Consider the following 20597-nt stretch of genomic DNA (forward strand, 5'->3'; position numbering starts at 1 on the left):
GCCCCAACATTTTGAACATTACTCTTGTAAACCTACGAAATTGTCAGAATAACAGATTTTGCATTCGCATGTATTTTTTGAATGATTTTAACTTTTAAATATGTAACTCAAATGTCTACCATTAATTACTAACTGCAACGCTTAAGCATTTGCCAGAAAATCACAAATTTTATAAGGGACATACCAAAAATCTACACCTTCTCTGAAAATCTGAGCTATACATTTCTGAATTTGTCTGTTATGAGAGAAGAGGTTAACAGCTACGGTGTCCCGCAGTACACAAAAAAATAGACGTGTAGAAAGGCTAATAAAACCGTAACAGTAATGTATGCTTCTAAATTAATGAACTATAAACTTTAAAATTAATCTACCCCCTCCTCACCCACCACTCCCACCAATGAAGAAACTATACCAATTACACGGCACCCTCTTGCCCAAAGTCAACGCCTGAATACGTGGTTACGCCGAAGGCAGACGTCACCACAGCTAAACTGAAGACTGGGTAGCTATGTTTCAGGAGTTCAGTATTTATAACTGTCCGTGTTTGATGTGTTTCCTCGTGAAGACATGATTCCTGTACGGGACGGTATATGTATATCGTATAGTTTTTATAAGTTACTTCATGGAATATTGTTGATGCTTTGATGTAGCTAGTTATTCTTGCCAAATGACATGTGTGCCGTGTTTTCTTTTTATTTATTTACTTATTTTAGTATAAAGTACGGGGTGTTCGGCTATAAAATCGCCGTTTAAGTATTGGGTTGTGCAACTGTTGTGTTGAGATGTAACTGTTTGCTGTACAACCTTTTCTACCACTGTATCTTTCATTTATTGTATGAGAACCAGCCCACACTTTATTATCACATGCCAGTGTACGTTTTCTTAGACTGTAGATTAGTTGTTATTGTTAAATGCCAGTTTGATTGTCTTTATCACACGTTAAAACTTGCTGGTATCTCGAGTTTAAGGAGTTTGCTGTGTTATTTTTTTTACCTTTTGAGAAGTTATGGGGAATTAAGATTAAATATAACTAATGGGAAGATGAGTATAACTGTATACAGTGTGGACGGTGCACGGATTAGCTGCTGCTGGGTCTTCTTGTATCAGCAGCTTCTCTAAATATGGGTTGGTAGTACTAATCATTACAAATGATTTGTGCTCAGTGGGTGCTTTAAAGCTGATCATTGTTGTAAGATATGCCTGGTACCTGGAAAAACTCTGTTCATCTATTCTTCCAGATTGTTGAAATCACTCCTGTTATGCTGAAATGTACAGTGATGCTTACAGAAAGGTACTATGAATAGCAAAATAGTGGAGGCCAGATGTTTAGAACTGTGGACAGGCAACATATTAGAATTAGTTATTGTTGTGACTAGTTTAGGATGCTGGCATGGTTAAATTGTATGTAAAACTACTTTGAGATGTAGGCACAAACATGCCAGTGTAATTAAGCATTCTGTACCTATGAATGTTATATTCATATTTCTACTTCATACTCTTTCACAGTTGTGAAAGAAGATTTGGTCATGAGATTCACTTTCATGAAGAACATTTTTCTGTTTTAAGGATGTCATCATAGGTTCATAGTTAGCTACTATGTTGTCAGCCGAAGAGCCATTTTAAGCCTCGCCAAGCTTACCCTAAATTTACCAAAGTATTGCTGACGTTTTTCAATATCCCAACGGTTACTATATGTTTGTAAACATCAAGCATACTCTGGCTACCCTTGTCCATTAGGGACACAGGTGCCAGACCAGGGGTAAATTTGAGATTTCCCATCCATTCATCCTAGCTACATTTGAATAGGGTTAGTAATAAGTTTTGCTTCATATGGTAAGAAGCATGTTCCCAGAGAAGAGGTAATCTTTGAGACACGTACCTATTCCTCCAGCAAGGCCTTCTTTATATCACTGACAACATATTCTTAACTTTGCAAGACTGTGCTTTGCTTGTGATGTCCCTGTTTGCTAAATACATTAAAAAAATGTCATTTTTGCATCTGTTATGCCCTTTTTAACATGTTCTCATGCCCAGAATTACTGGTTCTATGAACATAATTGTTCCCTGGTGTCTGGCAGCAATGTTTTGAAAAAACAGTTTCTCAGTCTCTTATAGCACACAATGCAAATGCCCTTGATGTCCCTGCCTATTTCCCTATCTTCTCTCCAGTTGACTGAGCTCATTAATTTTTAAGTGACAATCCTTGTACTAGGCATTTTACCTGGCAATGGCAGCCGTACAGTTGCTCTTTCCAGCTGCCAGTCAAGCAGCTGAACTGTGTGCAAGTGTGACAGCACTCCTTAACTTCTCAGCTGGCCGACAAGCAAACATGTAATCAGTGATTTTCATGTACATAACATGGCAAATGTGTTTTGTGTTGTGCATAAAGTTATTATCCCTTGCATTGTACCACAAAAATAGTAGGAATAGTTTAGTTTTTTCAGTTGTTATGTTTGTTCATTTTTATATTTTCAGTCCTGACATGGGCTCCACTGAGAATATGATAAATTATACAAAAAAAAAATAGAAAACACGAAAAATTATAAATGTTTGCAACAATGTAAGTATGCAATTCTAAAATGTAAATGTGGGAAACGAGTAAGAATTTATAAATGTTTAAAAATGCAAACTAGAAAATAATGTACTCATTTATCATGTGCAACCTAGAGCAGTTTAAAGATCAGCTAAACTGTTCTGTTAATACAGAGTAATACATTGATTTACTTTTTCTTCTTTTGGTTTTTTCTCGGTTAGGGGTCGCCACAGTGGATCACCTGTCTGCTCATGATTGGCAGAGGAGTTTTGCAGTGTCAAGTTGCCAGCCCGGCGCCCAACCTTCTACAGAAGGCACACTCACACATGCAAGCACTTGCGCCTAGGGCCAATTTAGAGTGTTCAATCCACCTACAGCATGTCTTTGGGATGTGGGAGGAAACCGGAGCACCCGGAGAAAACCCACGCGACCACAGGGAGGACATGCAGACTCCGCACAGAAGGCACCCCAGCCAAGGATCGAACCGGAGAACCTCTTGCTTGTGAGGCTGTAGTGCTAACTGCTGCACCACCGCAGCTGCCTAATACATTGATTTACAAAGTATATATTTTTTTTACAAACTATCAGAAACACAATAATACACTCAATATTATATTTGGCTGTTATAACATTGATTCAGACTGGCTGTGCTGTAAGATACAGGTTTGTTTTGTTACCTTGATTCCAAGAGCAGCTGCACTTTTAATTCATTGAGTATGTATGCATGCGTGTATAAGTTAATTCTTAAGCTTGACTTAGATGCTTGCAGAAGTGTGTAGTTGCCTTATTTCCTGGAAATATTCCAGCAGGCCATTACAGTGTTATAAGGTGGGATTGCCTTCATGGTGGAGGCATGTCCTCCCTGTGTTTGTGGGGGGTTTTCTCCAGGTACCCTTGTTTCCTCTCACATTTCAAAGACCTGTTATAGGTGGATTGGACACACTACACTGACCTTAGGTGTGAGTTAATGTGCTGTATGAATGCTGGCTTTAGAGAATTGTCACTGCTGATGTGACACCTTGATTCCACGTGCAAAAAAAAATGGGAAAAGGGGATCGTGGGTGGATGGATGCTTGATTCCATGTGCAAAAAATGGGGAAAGGGGATTGTGGGTGGATTGATGGATTATAAGGGTTTTGTGTTGTAATTACTTGTCTTTACACCATATGTGGTAGTACTTATTGTAAACTTTAAGGCTGGGGAGGGCATAAATGTAGTTTAAAAAGAAATGTTGATAGCAATTGAGTTGTTTTATATTTTCACTTTTATACAGTTTGCCCTTTTAGCTTTGTAAATTCACCACTGGAAACAAGGAGTTACTGGATAACTGGAGTAGAATCTACCAGCTGTCTTTGGGTTTTGGCTCACCTCTTTGTCTATTCTTAAAATAAGAATTTTTTTGTGTAGAATAATGACGATTACAGTAAACAGATTGCGACATACTTTAAGAGCATCTTATTGTGTCCAACAAAGTGGTACAAGTAGTTAAAATGTGTCTGTCATTTAGGATATTGTGTTTATTTCTACCTTTCATTCATTGAGGCAACAAGTTAACAGCCATGTCCATGTTTTGCAGTAGTGAAGGTGTGGTTCAGAGACTGGTTAGACAAATAACTTGTTAGCAGGCTCTACTCTTATACATGTGGGGATAAGGATTATGGGCCAGACAGTGAAAGTCGAATATTGGAGAAGAGGGGATTATAGAGACATCTTAATGCCAGAAGAGTGCTTTCCTTTTGCAAGGTTGAAGATAATGTTGGAAAGGTCCTCAGAAGGCACACAAACGCATGCACTCACGCCTAGGGCAGAAGTGGTGATCAGGACGAGGAATGTGTTGTTAGCTATAGGGTGCAAGATTATCTTTCATGGAGTTTGGGCACTATATTAAATGCCAAGGTCTATGTGTCCTCTCTCTCCCTCCCTCTCTCTCTTTTGGCTATGATTAGGTAGCAAGTGTTTTGGAGGGAGCAGTAGACCTTAAAAACTAGACACAGACCTGCAGAACTGAAACCACATCATTAATTTGTAATGGGTGTGTATACATGTATGTGGAACTTAATATGTGAATTCCACGTAACTGCCTTGTATGTTACCTCCTTATCTCTGTCCATCAGGTCACTTCCCTCCTTCCCTCGCTACCATCCTTCAAAATCATTCCAAAAGACTTCTTAGCCAAAAGCTGGCTCTGTTCTTGTTCGACACCACGACAAGCAATATCCCTAAATGTGGACAGATACCTATTCATACTTTACATTTCCTTACTGTTCCTTCTTCACTCCCTTTGTTATGTCTATCAATTTCTTAACAAATGTTTTCATATTATGTCTATTTTGGTACAATAATTTAAACTGTATTGTTTGCATTATTTTTCTTAAAATGTTTGGAATAGTTTGGAGCTTTTCTTCCTGGGTCTTGGCTGAAAATGGGTTCCTACCCAGTCAGACTTTCCCAGTAATCAAATGTCAATAAAAATAAATAAATATTATTTATTTTTGTGTTAGTCTTTCTGAGTATTAAGTCTGGGACTTGTATTTTGGGGTTTTGGAGGCACACTTGCACACACCTAGTGATGTGTATTTGCAGTTAATGTGATAAAAGTACATGTCTTGCTGAACATAAAATCATGGTATTTATTAATAATTGGCCATATGAATACAGCCTGCTTGATTTGGACTTTGATTGCTTGTGCATCATTTTTCTTATTTTTGAAATGTGTGCTGTATGTTTCATTCCCATTTGTCTCCAGAAGAGGGAAATCATGAACATAAAGAGAGTTTGATAATCTCATATAGTGTTAGTGTATGTGGTATGCATGGATAGGTAATTTGATGCTGTTGAGTGACCTGGTTCCTTGTGAAATCTGATTCAGGAAGAAGAGGCATAAACTTTCTGCCCTCGCCTAGCTTCTTTACCACCAAAAGGCAAATGAGGAGTTATTATAATTATTTTACAGCTGTGCAGGTTTTGTTGTTTGTAACTTTGCTTTGTAAACTATTGATAAAAGGAAAAGTATGTAATTATAAAAACTTTACTCTAAAAACTTTAGATATTAGTAGTAGGGTGATTGTTCTGTGATATTGTATCATTAAAACATGTTACATTATGTAGATATATTTGCAATATCTGTGACCTTTTTGTTAACACTGATAGCATTTTAATATTTGTGTACCATGTGTTAGTATTCTTAATTTCATATTGTTTTCATACACTTACTAGTGCTTTATGCAGTATTTGCGTGATTCATGTTGTATCTTTCATTATAATTGAGATGTGTAAAGTGAATATCTGCTGTATAGAATGTATATAGTCATGATGCAAACATACTTATAAATGTGTTTAATTTTAGCCTTCTAATACTTTAACTTTGTACTGTGTTAAAGCACATTTGTTGAGTATTACATAGGGGGAAAAGGGTTTGAAGACAAGATTCCATACAGTGTATATTAGTAAAACACCAAGTAGAAGAATACAAAGAAAATGTTTCAGATATGGATCCTGACTTTGAGAAACTACTTACTCTGAGACAATCACAGATATGTTTTTGTTAGTGCAGAACAGCGATAATTTGCTTTTTAAGTAAGTTTATTAAAATTGTAGTTTTCCTTTGTAATGTATTTTGCATCATTTGTCTGATTTATGTGAGAAAGGGTATGCAGGGCAGGAATCCTTTCTTTTGTAAGAATTAGATGGACAGTTTCAGTAATATGCAAATTATAATGAATAAATTGTCATGAAAACAGTCTCATATTAAATTACTTGGGTGACATCCAGTAGTGTCGCAGTTGCAAGTTTGATCATGATGGAAGTCGTGGGTGGCATCTGGTTAGGAGACAGGATTTGGTGTTTGAAAACTCAAAAAAATGCAGAAGAATTAAAAATTTGTAGCCTTTACTTTATGAGATGTTTATGCACAATGTAATTAGCCACTCTTTTGTTAATACACAGCTTGACACACTTTAACCATGATCAGACAGTCATTTTAATAATTTTAACTTTAATTTTTAAAAGAATAGAAACTAAGAATATTAATTTGTCTGTATGCGTAGACACCCAACTACATGGTATTTTGGGTAAGTATTGCTATACTGAAGACCACCCTGTGCTGGCTGTCTTTGACTTGGAGCAGTGTTTGATCATAAAATGTGAAACCGAGACTGCATACTCTACCATATCATTGTTGGAAAACTGTTATGATATTTATTCAAAGTGACACAGCTTTTGCAGTTTGGATGTGAGTTAAAACCATTATGAATTTAGAATTGTAATATTTTTTGTATTTCGTATAACATTTGACATTACTTCATTGAAAATGTGGCATTTTTAAGCCATCATGTTCTCAACTAAAAATTTCAGAGGAAGGGTGAAGTGAGATACCTGGCTTGGTACTGATGATGTCAACTTTTGTACTGCATTGAGACAACAGCATTGTTGCATTTTTGTCTGGCTTGCATTGTATTGTGAAAAAACATTTTATTTCTTTATGTAATAAAGCCATATGATGTATATTCATACAGTAGACTCCCTCTTATCCGGTCTCTCTTTAACCAGCCTCTTCTTTAAAACTGGCCATAGAATTTCTGCTGTTGTCCTAGCAAAAGATAACCGAGAAGAACAGTACTTCCACCTCCTTTGGGCTGAGAGAGACATTTGAATTTTAGACTTCATATTCATTAGAAAAATACATACTAATAGAAATCCTGTTATTCTAGCTGATTTATAACCTATAAATATTATTTTGTATGCTTTTTCTGATTAACCAGCCATTTGTTTATCCAGCGTAAGGTCCAGTCCCAGCGAGACCGGATCAGAGGGAGTCGACTATATGACTTTATGTAGAAAATGTTACACGTATGCATGTCTAGCTTTCGCAGAATATTTGTTCTGATTCAACAAGGGACACAACTAAGGAAGTTGGCAGTTTTCCCATAGCTGTAGGGTGCAACAGATGAGAGTATAAATGAAAAAATAAATACATGATCTCAGGCGTGACATCCACTGAAAGCCACTTCACAGAAATGATGGGTATAATGGGAGCTATACTTTGCAGTTGTCTGACAGTTCAAAACTTAGTACTTTTTGGATATATTTAAAAAAGACTGCAGTACATGTTTTTTTAGATGTGTGTATGTGTCTTTTTAAATCCATTTTTCAGTAGGCTAGAACTGCTATTTGGATGTGTTTTGTGTATTTTATATGTTAAATTAAATGCTTAATAGTTGCATAGACAAGTGTAATACTATAGGAAAGCATGCAACAATATTGGTATTGTATTTAAAATAAGGGCTGAAAGTCCATAGCATTAGAAACATTTGCATCTTGCAGAGATGGAGCTGAGGAGCGCCAGAAAAATGCCTTTGGATTGACTCGGTAAATACCAGTAACTCAGCTGTAAGGTAACTCAAGAAGAACTGGAGACCAGACTTGTTGCCTGATATTTACAGAGTAGGCTGATCTAAACTAGAGGACATAGGCTACGGACTATAAGAAGTTATGTTCTTTTTACAAAGCTATGGACTAAAGCGAACAGCCAGTTGCCTGAGTTCTCCTAAGTGAGAGCATGCTGCTTTTGTTTCAGTTGTAGGTGAACTTCACATTTTATTTCTTCGTTTTAAATAAGCCTCACTTGAACTAAAGCCTGGGCTCCAGTGTATTCTGCTTACTACGTTTGATGGAGAATGCAAGCATAATTTGGTCAATACATACCAAACTATACTGTATTTTTTCTTCTACTACGCAGTATGCAAGTGCAAAGTATTCCTAAGTTAATTAACCCAGCCTGGAAAAAAAGAAAGAGGGAATGTTTGCTGTTTTCGGTATTTGTTCTGCTTAAAAAGAGAGGGAATGTTTCACTGTGCAAACTGGAGAAACTCCGAAACATTGGTGCAGACCAGCACAAATGTGAGTCAACTTATGACCCTTATTAAATGAGGCTACTGTTAGACATAGAACCAGTCTCCAGAAATAGATGAATATGGTAGCCAGTGTACCAACCACTTCAGAACCAACCCACCACTGAAAAAATTGAGCAAGGGTGAGGATATCAAAGCATGTAGCTTTGCTTTTAGGAAATAATGCCATTCTAGAAAATTAGGTTCAGTCTGACTGGACTAAATGCCTGTCTTCACAGCTCATAAGGGAGATGGTCTAGTCCTATATGGACATGGAAGTTACAGGTTACATGGATTATCAAAAGCTAAAAAAAAGAACTGTAAGCTAGGACTGGCATGTTTTATGAAATCCAAGCCATGACATTTTATAATTGATATTAAGTTGAGGTAAAATGGTAAGAGCTTGGATGTCTAACTTAAAACATGTTATAAACTTATGGCTAAAACCAGTAGTGAACAGTAAATATGAAATGATAGGCATGTTAGCACTCTCAAGTCATTTACATAAATGGGCATTTCAAGGCTTAACACTCAGGGTCTTGATAAATTTGTGCTAATTGAATGGTTACTGTCTAATGAAGCAGTGTTCAGACCCTTAGCAGTCTGTCTGTAACCAAAGGGGTGTAGTTGTTTGCAAATACACACACACGCTCAACAACTGAAATAGTCTGCTTCAAATGTGGAAAGAGGGGCTGTTATATCTAACAAAACTGTGATTTTTTACCAACATGCTTGTAATGGACATGCTCGTTAAAAATGTGATTACTAACCAGCATGCTGATAATGAAAATGTACGGAGTGATACTGTAACTACTCAAAGAATTAAATCGGCAAATTATCTCTGAACCACTACTGAACTACGCAGTTGTATGGTACTGGGTAATATAGGGGAATTGAAAGGGTTACTAGAATCTGAGAGCATGGTAACATTGTAAGGAATCTTAAATCTGCAACTGTGAAAGATGCAAGCTGAATGTAGAAGTAATGTGTGTTTATGGAGATAAGAAAGAGTATCCTGTGACAGGTTTGAGTAAAGTACGCTATAGCTTTGGTGATTAATCTGTAATGCACAGTGTTGCATTATGTCGAGACTTCCTTCAGTTCACGATACTGTGGAAATTATCTGTGGCCCCAATGGGCAACCACCTGTAGACTCGTACACTACTGAAAATACACAGTCCTGATTAGAGACTTTAAAAAGAACTGGCTGGCTTTGAGTGGAAGATATATAAATACTTTTGTATTGTCAGAAGATTGTACTGACACTTTCAGAAAACCTAGATTTATTAAGATAGTGAAATAACTCTTTGCAGAAACTGAAAGAAAAGAACCCATAGTGCATGATATGAAAAATTCCATCCACAAAGTTTAATGAAGAATGCCCGTGCAGAGACAGAGGCAAAGATCCATGAATATAAATCCATTACAAGAAAGGGAACCTAAACAGATTCTCAGGTTTCCTCATGTCATATCAAAACAGAAGGTTCGGTAGGAACGTAACTGTCAGCAGCAGGTAATAGAGACAAAAGTAAAGGGACTGCAAAAACCAAAAGCATGTTAATAGAGGATGGATTAGAAAAAGAAGAAACGCCTATATCTGTGTTTATAGGAGAAGAGCTGTCCCCTCCAGTTCACACCAGTGTACTGTGGTAGATTTGCAGCTAACCAATGGAAAATTTATTTTTAAGTGCAGCAAATGGATGGCACTTTAAGCTGGGACATGAAAATATAGGTATTTACAAGGAGAAACAGACAAGCTACTTAGCCCCATCATGTACCCATTGTGATTTAAAGAATGAATTGCTGTATAGAGTTAAAAGGGCAAATAAGAAATACTGCACCAGCTGTAAGTTCCAAACCCTTTATAACACGTGATGAAACTGGCACATAACTGTATCGTGTGAGGACACTTTGAGATGGGCAAAATTGAAATTAGAATTTTAGCTAGATTTTTATTGGCTTTGTATAATGGGAAAAAAAGAGAATTTTTTCGTGGCTTTCTCAGAATGCCAAAAGAGGGCACTTTCTCCTAGGTTAAGTCCACTGATACCTCTGTCTGTTTGTTGAAATCCCATTCAGGTGAGTAGCCGTGGATCCTGTAGGTTTACTAATAAAGTCTGACAGTAGCTACCAATACATGCTAATGATATTAACTATGCCGGTAAATTTCCTGGAGCAACACCCCCATGAAAAGTCCATGCTAAAGCATTAGCTAAAACTACTAGTATTGCTCTTCTCCAGTGTAGGGATCCACAAGGAAATACTTGCAGACCAGATAATGCCATTTCCATCATTTTTTTAAACATTCGTCTGTAAATCCCCCCCCCATGGGTTTGGGGTTTCACATTTAACAGTAACTGTTACCTAGAGCCCATATTCACACTGCTGGGTGGTGTGTACTTCAGTTTATTGCTCCACTAACTCATTGATCTGAAAGCAATAATCAAACTCTGAATATCTACTAAGGAAGGCCGTAGAAAAAGATGGCAAGAACTGGGATCTGACATAGGACACCAGTAATATAGCATCAGGGAATTCACTACGGTTCAGATAGAACTTCTATCTATTCTTTTTCTTCTTGCATATTATACTATTATTGTTTGTTTTATTGATTGACATTTGATTAATGTGAGTAGGAGCCCATTTTCAGTGGAGGTCCAGGGAGAAAAGCTCCAAACTATTACAAAACATATCATTTTACAGTTTTTAACAATCGTGCAAAAACACTACAGTTTAAGTAATTATACCAAATTTAGACATTATATGAAAACATTGATTAAGAATAGATGCAAGTTATATGATAATGATTTAATAGAAAAAAATAGTCAGTTTATAGAGAAATTAAAGGTAAGTTAGTATAATGCAAGCAGGACTTGGAATGCAAACTGAGAGAAAAACAGGCTTCTAGTATATTTAGAGAAAAAGCCTGGGAGAGAAATTGACAGAAGTAAGGAAGTGAGTGAAGAAGGGAGAGTAAGGAGATGTAAGGTATGAATGGGTATTTATCCACATTTAGGGATATAGTTTATCCTGGTGTGAAAACAGAGCTAACGTTTGGATAGGAAGTCTTTCAGAATGGTTTTGAAGGATGGGAGGGTACTAACCTGATGGATAGAGATACGGAGCTCCAAGCCCTGGCAACATGGTATGAGTACAAACAATGTCCAGCAGGTTTGATAGGTTTATGGACACAGGAGTTTTTGGTCATTGTATTGTAATGACCGACAGGGAACATAGTTGTGTAGAATGTTGTTTATTCCTGTACAAGCAGATGGATTCTGGGTAATTTTACAGGAGGTGAAAAGCTGTATTTATGTTAGTCGATGAAGCAGTTTTAACCAGTTTAGGCTTTTCAGTGCTATACAGTGGTGGGTTTTGAAATAGGTATTTGCTGCAAATTTAGCAACTTTGTTATAGCATTGTTCAAGTTTTGATTTTTATGATGCGTGAAGATTAGTAAGGGTGGAAGCACGATAAAGAAGGAGATAATTAGTGGCAAGTGTAGCTTTCTCCCAGATACAAGAAGTGAAACCGTTCTCACTGACTGAGAAATGGAAAGTTCTTTTTCCTGGGCTACCCACTAGAACAGATTTAATATACTGAAACTGTGTCTGGAAGATGGTAAACCTACTTAAAACTGTAAAGAATGTTGGACTTCCGAAAGGAAAGCAGTAAGTGAAGCTGTGAGAAAAATACCTTAAAGTAGGAATTGGAGAGTTTCATTGCATCTTTCCATAAGATAGGCAGCTCCTTAAGATTTTGTATGATTTCCAGAAACGGAATGAGATAATAAAATTTGGTAATTACTGGATGCTTCACATGGATGAGCTCAGGAGGTGGAGGCAAAGCAAGGTTTTTGACCACCCTAGGCTTAATCAAAGGGTCCTAGCAAATTTCCCTCACCCCTGAAGCAAAGTAGAAAGCACCACTCTTCACCACCGAAGGTCTCTTTCCTTATAGTCTTAGTATTTTTGGAATTCATATAATTTCTGCTTCTTTTCAGAGGCTCATAAACTTCTGAAACCTCACACTAGTTCATCGTGTACATTTCTTGATGACAGTAATTTATTTAGAGGATTGGGAGTCTTAGTTAACCAAAGTATAACAGCAAAACACAGCACTGCAGGAACTAAAGACCCTTCTGCAGAAAATGTAAAAAATATCCAAACAAACAGCAGCAGGGTCACCACAACAAAAAGCATATAGTAATTTATTAGTAACAGGATAAGCCCTTATCCTGTTACAACAAAAAGCATATAATAATTTATTAGTATTTAACCAAAGTACAAAGTTGTGTTGGGCTCCTTAAGATAGGCAGGACTTACTGTCAGTGTTGCCAAATATGTATGTAATTTAAAAGAGGTTCGTTTAAACCCCAAACTTCTAAAATAGAAGTTCTTACGAACTTGCCTGTATGTAGTACCAAACAGATAAAAGCAATTTAGTTATGGTAGGGTAGAACAGAACGTTCATGCTGAACGTTGTTACCATAGCCTGTCATCTGGACAAACCTTACAAAATGTAAGGTGTCTATGTAGGTAAGGTGCAGTATAGGAGCAGATGAAGCCTTTAACTACCTGAAAGCTCTCTTGTGTTCGGAACCAGTTTTAAGTTGTTCTGAACTGTGATAAATCCTTTACTGTGTATGTAAATCTGAAGCAAGGTTAAGAGCTGTGCTGTCTCTGGACTTGCACTCGATTCTGACAAGCAATGCCCAAACTTTGCTTGCCTTTGCACCTTCCCGTTTAGAATTCTTCTAGATGATGACTTGTTTTACCTGAACATTTTATTTTAAATATAACCAGGGTAGTGCACTAATCCCACTGGACCCATTCCAGTCTCTGCCAGAGGAAAACATAATAGTCAGATGACATTATATATAGAGTGAATGATCACATGCAATATATGCATATATGATATACAAAGTGAATACCATAGTTGGCTTGAGGGAATAAAGGCAAAAAAAAATGACATTATATTCTGAGTGTGTGAATAAACACAATGTATACATAATTAGAAATGACATGCTGAAAGAATCACAATCAAAAATAAGAGTCAGAGCAAGGTAGGAGATGGAAGAAGGGAATGAAGAGGTTAAGTTATATAACCAGAGAAATAGCAGTTGCATTTTCCTAGAGTCTTGAAATGTGCTTCTGTTTGTGAATGGAAAACAAGGTAAGATGAGTGATCAGCTAAGAAAAGAAGGGAGAGATTACCACAGTTTGGGACCAAGGACTGAGGAAACATGGTGTGTGCAGCGAAGTCTAGTTTCGGGGGGTTGAAGGAGAGGACATGAGTGGTTAAGATGTCTAAGGTTCTATGATAATGCATCGCTGAATACTCTGGAAGTTAGTGGAGGGAAAGTGTCATTTTTGATATGTTTAACTAGTTGATGAGCAAGTAAAAGGTCAGCACATTTTCACAGGTAGCAAGTTAGCTTTTTCAGTTGTTTTGCAGTGGTGTTCATTTCTTGGGGAGAGAGAGTGATGAATCTGCAAATGGCATTTGAAATGGACTGAATGGTGGATATATTTCTTTTAAAGCTGCAGAAATTAACATGAGACAGAATTCTAGATGAGCCAATAAAATACCTTAACCTATGTCATTTCTATTGGGTCTGGATAGAAAAGATGCATGCTTTGCAATGATGTGGCCCATATTAAAAGACATTTGATGGGTCACTTGCACAGCCACACTCAAAATGGTGGTGGTAACATCACGTCAGATAAGCTTATGTGATAGTATGGCTTATTTTCTGCAAACATGTAATATGTGTAGAGATTGGAAAGGCTGCACTGAACAGTATTTTCTGGAATCGGATCTACATCCATAGCTAGGCATACATTAATTAAATATATATGGATATGTATTTCCTTTAGCAATATTAACATTTGTTCAGAAGAAGCACTTAAATTCCCTGCAGCTAAAATAATTTTTTTCTGTTGCATTTTTGCAAACCAGTTATCGTTTATAGGTGTTTGGTGATATATAGTATAGTATTAACATTAACAATATATATTCTGCTGAATAAATGGTGTCTGGGATCACACATCACTTTGTGTTATGTCTTACATTTACTTACAAAGAAACAAAGTCGCTTGTCTCAGAAAATAGAATCCAAATCATGTTGTGTACTAAATTACAGTTTCCAAAGCAGAAATAAGGGTAAGTAGCAGGAGTGCAACGTGCCTGCTACAAACAGCGTGCGACATGCATAATGCTTAACTATTTGTCTAGAGATTATTTAGCAGATGTTCATCATTCCCACTGCTAAAGTAGTCTTTAGGCTATAAGGGTTGTTTTCTGTCTAGGAAACAACAAGACAGTTACAAAAACTCCCCCCCCCCCCCCCAATCTTTCACTGTAATTGCTGATTTACTAGTCGCAAGGAGAGAAAGCTTTCCTCAGTACTTTCTTGCCATCTCTAGAAGAAGCGCCTCTCAGGCTTCACAGGAGCAGCAGTTGGTTGAGATTTGTTTCGGGAAGATGAGTCCCTATTTGGGAACACATGCCCTCAAAAATGATCGCTCTTTTAAGGAAAAGTGAGAGTTAATCTATTTTTTAACTCAAAGTTTTGTTTCCCCTTTAAAAACCCTGATTTTTTTTTTTTTTTTTTTTTTTTACAATATTTGAAGTTTCTTGCCAGGGACTGCTGTTTTTAGCTAGCGGTGTTAATTTAAGATATTTGGGGCTAATTTTGTGAAAAATTATGTATGGTTTTTGTAAACTTTGAATTTTGTGGGACAGAAATGTTTATGGAGGAACGGGCAGGAGTCTGTGTAATGCTTATACTCACTTCATGACAAACTATATTGATTGTGTGTGTGTGTGTGTGCGCGCAGCTGTTTTGAACAGTACTGACAGGAATTCTATTGTATTCTATTGTTACTTTTTCTAAGTTAAGGGACTCGTGGAAGGCGTTGGGAGCATAAGTGTGCTACTTGTGAGCACCCAGTGATGACTATTCTTACCGAATTGCTCCAGCTACGTGTCGCACTTTTGGTGTTTTTTCCCTGGTGGTTACAGCAGGTGTACGTTTGAAGAATGAAAGTTCACTACTTCGAACTTCAAAAGTACACCCACACTATTGCGAAAGTGCACTTTAGCGAACCCGATAGACCGAACTGGCTAGCAGTCACGGACCTTAGGGTTGGGGCACGGGTTAGGGTAAGGGGATAGTTAGTAGGGCTATCCCCTTACCTTGACCCGTGCCCTAACCCTAAGGTCCGTGACTATCGCACCACAGTGGAGGACATAGCCTGTTTTTTAATGTCCTCTATTGGGGTGTGGTAGGTTCAGTCTAGTGAGCTTAAGCGAAACTGCGCTTTCGCTTAAGTGGGGATGTACTTTCCTACAATGAAAATTCACTTTTTCGAAATGGGAAAGTACACCCGGTTACAGCATGCATACTTAATCTGTTCTTATAGGCTTTTCTCCAGCAGTGCCTAGAAAGAAAAAAATAGCTTAATCAAGCAGTCCTTGTCTTTGTTGTAGACTCAGTTTATGCCTCAGCTGATAAGTCTGTGAACTTACAGGGACCATTGGTTAAACCTCAGACCACTCACTTACCTTCCTGGTTTCCTCTGTTATAGTTCTTTCAACCAGCATGAACTGGGGATTAGCTATGTCCTCTTTGGCTGTTCCATTGTCTGATATGAGCATGGGAGAACCATCTTTTCTAGGTGTGGGAATAATGTGGGAGATTATTCTCCTGGTAATGGGAGCAAAAGACCATTAGACCAGATAGACATTCCTTCTTTGAGTCGGTCCTCTTCTGCTTTAACTTTTATTAAGAAAAAACAAAAACTTAAACATTGTTGTTCTTCTAATGAAGTCATTACCTTAGCTAGACAGGCACTGCAGGCAATATATCCTGGTACAGAAAAGCCTTTACAGATGGGCATCCCCTGTGAAGTTATTCATGAGGAAACAGGGTCTGATTTCTAACCTTTACAGAGATAGGGCTGCTTATTCTGCAGATTTCATACCTCGACTCTAATTTTGAGAAAAATTATTTTCATCCTGTGAAGGAATTTGCTTTTAGTTAGACCATTGCCAGGATGAATAAGGTATTTTATGGGAACAAATAGATGTTCCCCCTGAACTGAAGAGATTGTATGATTTGTGACAAATATATACATCTCCGTTCTCTCCCATCCTTCCTATACTGACAGCCTTGGAGGATGTATTGAATGTTGTAATCATCCTGATACCCAGCCGTTAGTCCCTTAAAAAAAGAGCAGGTAGACTGAGATAAATTTCTTTTCTCCCAGATTAGATCTCCTGTAGGTGCCATTTCAGCTGCATCTCATGTTGGCAACAAGCTGGTCCTCAGTACGAACCCTTCACATGGTGATAAATAGGGTCAAATGTTGGAGCATATAAGAGTGTTTTCTTCTTTCACTTTAGCCTTCAGAATTCTGAATTACCAGTCATAAATGTGGAAGTGTATGCTTTTTTGTACAGAGAGTCTGAAGGAATTGGTTTTAATCTTCCTACAAAAGTAAGCTCTTTTTTGAACTATCTTTTCCCAGGTATCTAAACATGCTTTGATGAGCGTATATGATTGTGCAGATACTGTGTATGGGGTCACCACTTAAAAACATCGTCTGAAGTATGTAACCAAAAGTTTGCTTATGAAGTGAAGTCTGAAGTCTTGGATTCGGCTTTAGATAAAAAGGTATTTGTTTGGCTCTTCTGCTTCCGAGGTTCTCAAGCAAAATAATGAAAGAGAGAAATTAATTCAGGGAGTTGTTCAAGATTTTTCATGTACACCAGTACAAATCATATATACCCCCCACACACACACACACACACACACACACACACACACACACACACACAAAAAAAAAGCCAAATAGAGCAAAAAAATAATTTTTTTTCTGGCAAACAAATTGCAAAAAAGTGATGGCCAAAATATAACAACAACACAATATAATGGTCTTTTCAGAAAAAGGGACAAACCAACAGTACAGAAGGGCTATGCCAACATTCCTTCCACCCGCCAATATCTCTACAGATCTTTCCCAAAAACTCTCCCTCAACATTCCCTTTAGCAAAGATTGTTTTGGACTCATGGGTGTTAAAAGTGGTGCAGAAGGGGTACAGTTGATACCAGAGGCAGAAATCTTCTTTCAGGGAACTTCCTCCCCACCCTCCAAACCAAACAGAAGTTTTTCCTCAGGTTCTTCCAGTCTTTACACACCCAGGGAGCCATGGAACCAGTTCCTTACAATTATATGGTCAAAGGCTTCTAAAACAGGTCTCTTGGAGAGCAGTACTAGATCATTCATTTCTAAATCTGTACTTGAAAGTTCCCAACATTCAAAAGGTTGACTTTCCAGAATTTGTTGCTCCTTATTCCTCCCGTGAGCTACTTAGTAACTCTAGACCTAAAAGATACACATTCTCCTAACCATAGGCTTCATAGGAGGTTACTAAGCTAATAGCCCTGGGGCCCTTACAAGCCTAGCCAAGAGTTTATTCCCAAAGAGCAACCTCAGTCAGAACCTGTCACCCCTGTCAATGAATGACATAGGTGGAGCCCTTGGAAAACATTTGTGGTTTCCCATCCACTCATCAAGGTTGCGTTTGAAGAGGGTCAGCAAGATACTCTGTTTGACATGTATGGGAAGTCTGTTCCAGAGACGGGGCAGCCACTGGGAGACAAACCTGTCTCTCCAGCAGGGTTTGTTGATGTCACATATTAGATTTAGGCCTTTCAAGTGAGTAATCACGAGAGGAGTTAGACTTGCGGATATGGAGTAGCTCTAGTAGGGCAGGGTCTGATATTGCCTTGTAGGCGAGACGTGGATCACCTCTGAGTAATCTGTACAATACTAAGTAGAGTGATAGTGATTTCTGCATAGGGCAGGTGTTGGAGGCCATGGATTCTCTTTGTGAAGTATTTTTTGTGGCCTTTCCAGTTGGTGCAGGTGTTTAGAGAGGTACATACCAAACGGGGTGTTATACTGAATTATTGGCTTAATGAGGGAGGAGTACAGAAAGGTAATAACCTCCTTTTTTCCGGATGCAATCCCTTTACTTATGAGTTGAACCAAGTAAAATGCTTTTCTGACCACTACCGCTACATGATGGCCGAATGTGAGATTGTTGTCAACCTGAGTACACCGGTATCTCAACACAGCTTGTGTGCTTAGGGGGTTGCCATTGATGCGGTAATAAACACAGGCCGTGTTTTTACTGAATAGGTTCATAGGTTGGTACTAGGCTATCAGCCCTAGGGCCTATACAAGCCTAGCCATAACAATTCCCTGGCTATTTCTTCCCACATTATTTACTTTCCTTGACCCCTGTCTAGCAGGGCGACTGACGTGATCCCTGGGGTGAATTTCCTTTCTCCCATCCAATCGTCAAGGTTCCTCTTGAAGAGGTCCAAATGGTATGATAATACTTTTTTTGTGTTTTTAACTTAAGACCATGACTTTGGCACCAGTCATTTGTTATTGTGAGAGCCCCTTGCAGTATGTTAACATCATTTGGGGAGTCAGTGACACCAACAAAAATGCAAATGGCCAGCACTAAGGTGTATTTGGAAAAAAAATTCAAAATACTGCCATGTAGAAGGTAAATCAAAGTTTAATCCTCCATACCGGCTTTGGCATAACTGCCTTCATCAGTGGAATACAAATGAACAGACTGTACCATCCCTCCATATGTAGACCATTTCACCAATGGAAAAAACAGCCCTCCCCTCCATTAACATCACTTCCTTTAATTAAATAATTAACATACAAATAAAACATATACCATATATTAACATTCACAAATGACAATATGATACTACAAATGATCATTTAATCCCAGTGGGAAAAGACCCCCCAGCTTAATTCTCCAATATTTTTCTTTCCTATTTAAGATACTATGCCAGCCCTGCATATTGCTTCTGTTGCCAGCAATTCTGTCTATTATTAGAAAATAAAAACTGCATTATTATGTATTAAGCAGTGTCTATAGAGAGCATTGGTTTCTCGTTTATTATGTATGTCACTTCGATGTTCGACATCGCACCCTCAATGGATCTAAACGTCTGGCCATTATAAAGGCCAAACATTTATAACTGGCCAAATAAATAATCCAAACAGTTCCACAATTCTCATAGAATTTTATAGCGTACACCTTGCTGGTGTTTTTGCTGGAAAACTGTTTTGCTCTTCATGTCGATATGTTAGTAAACTCAATGTCCACAAGGGAATGTACCAAAAAGAGTATCCTCGACAAGGTAAGTTGTTGATATATGGCATCCCCACTGCTGGTGCGTTTCAAAATGAGAAAAATGGGAACCCAAGGGCTTGCCTTTCCTGAAAATTGGCATCTCGTGCCCAAAACTTGGCGCAAACTATCATTAGCCATGAGGATATTCCAATGTTTTATAGTGTCCCTAATAACATTAGTATTCCTTCCAAATGTTGTGACAAACCTGATAGTATCAGTGGTGGTCCTCTGAATTTTGACCTTGTATTCCAGTAGTGACATCCTGTCATGAGTATTAGCCCACTTACTGGCAGAAATGATGTCAAAGTCCTATAGCCCTTGACCTGGACTCTATTACTAAGATCCTGTTGAGAAGAGACATATTCTTCCTGAGTGGAGCTAATTCTCTTCATCGTAAAATTGTGATCTCGGGATGTTATGGATGGTATGGCTGGGATGCATGCTGGTAGCATGAAGCAAATTATTGTATTGGGGATATTTCTGAAATACTTTTGTACTAAGTGTGTTGTCCAAATTCCTCAGGACTGTAACATCCAAGAAGTTAATCCTGTTACAATCAGAATTGAGGGTAAACTCTGCCCCATTTATTATCATTAAGATAGTGGACAAATTCAAGAAGAAATCCCATATCCGCCTGCCATACCATCCAACAATAATCCAGATATCTCCTCCAGATGTCAGTTTCATTGATGTGTGTGTGTGTGTATATATATATATATATATATATATATACATATACATATACATATATATATATATATATATATATATATATATATATTATGGGAGGATCGTATATTAGTTCTTCCAAAAGCCATGAACAAATCCACGTAGATGGGTGCAAAAGATGCACCCATTGTAGTGCCCTGAATCTGCCAAAAGCATTCCCCCTGGAAATAGAATACATTTTTATTGAGCACATGGCCAGCCATACAGAAAAG

General features: G+C 37.8%; 1 protein-coding gene across 2 annotated transcripts in view; it reads left to right on the forward strand.

Annotated features, from left to right (window-relative positions):
- The first annotated feature begins 397 nt into the window (after nt 1-397).
- The window catches only part of SPNS1 (sphingolipid transporter 1 (putative)), a 1475635-nt gene continuing 1455435 nt past the window's right edge, over nt 398-20597 (forward strand). The window contains exon 1 of one of the 2 annotated variants that reach the window (XM_044075481.1): nt 398-576. The gene's annotated coding sequence lies outside the window, so the exon portion shown is untranslated. The remainder of the gene's footprint in view (nt 577-20597) is intronic. The other variant, XM_044075480.1, reaches the window with a different exon arrangement.

The sequence above is a fragment of the Protopterus annectens genome, chromosome 6.part1, assembly GCF_019279795.1.
Source record: "Protopterus annectens isolate FY-2018-M chromosome 6.part1, PAN1.0, whole genome shotgun sequence".
In the NCBI taxonomy this organism is placed as follows: domain Eukaryota; kingdom Metazoa; phylum Chordata; order Ceratodontiformes; family Protopteridae; genus Protopterus; species Protopterus annectens.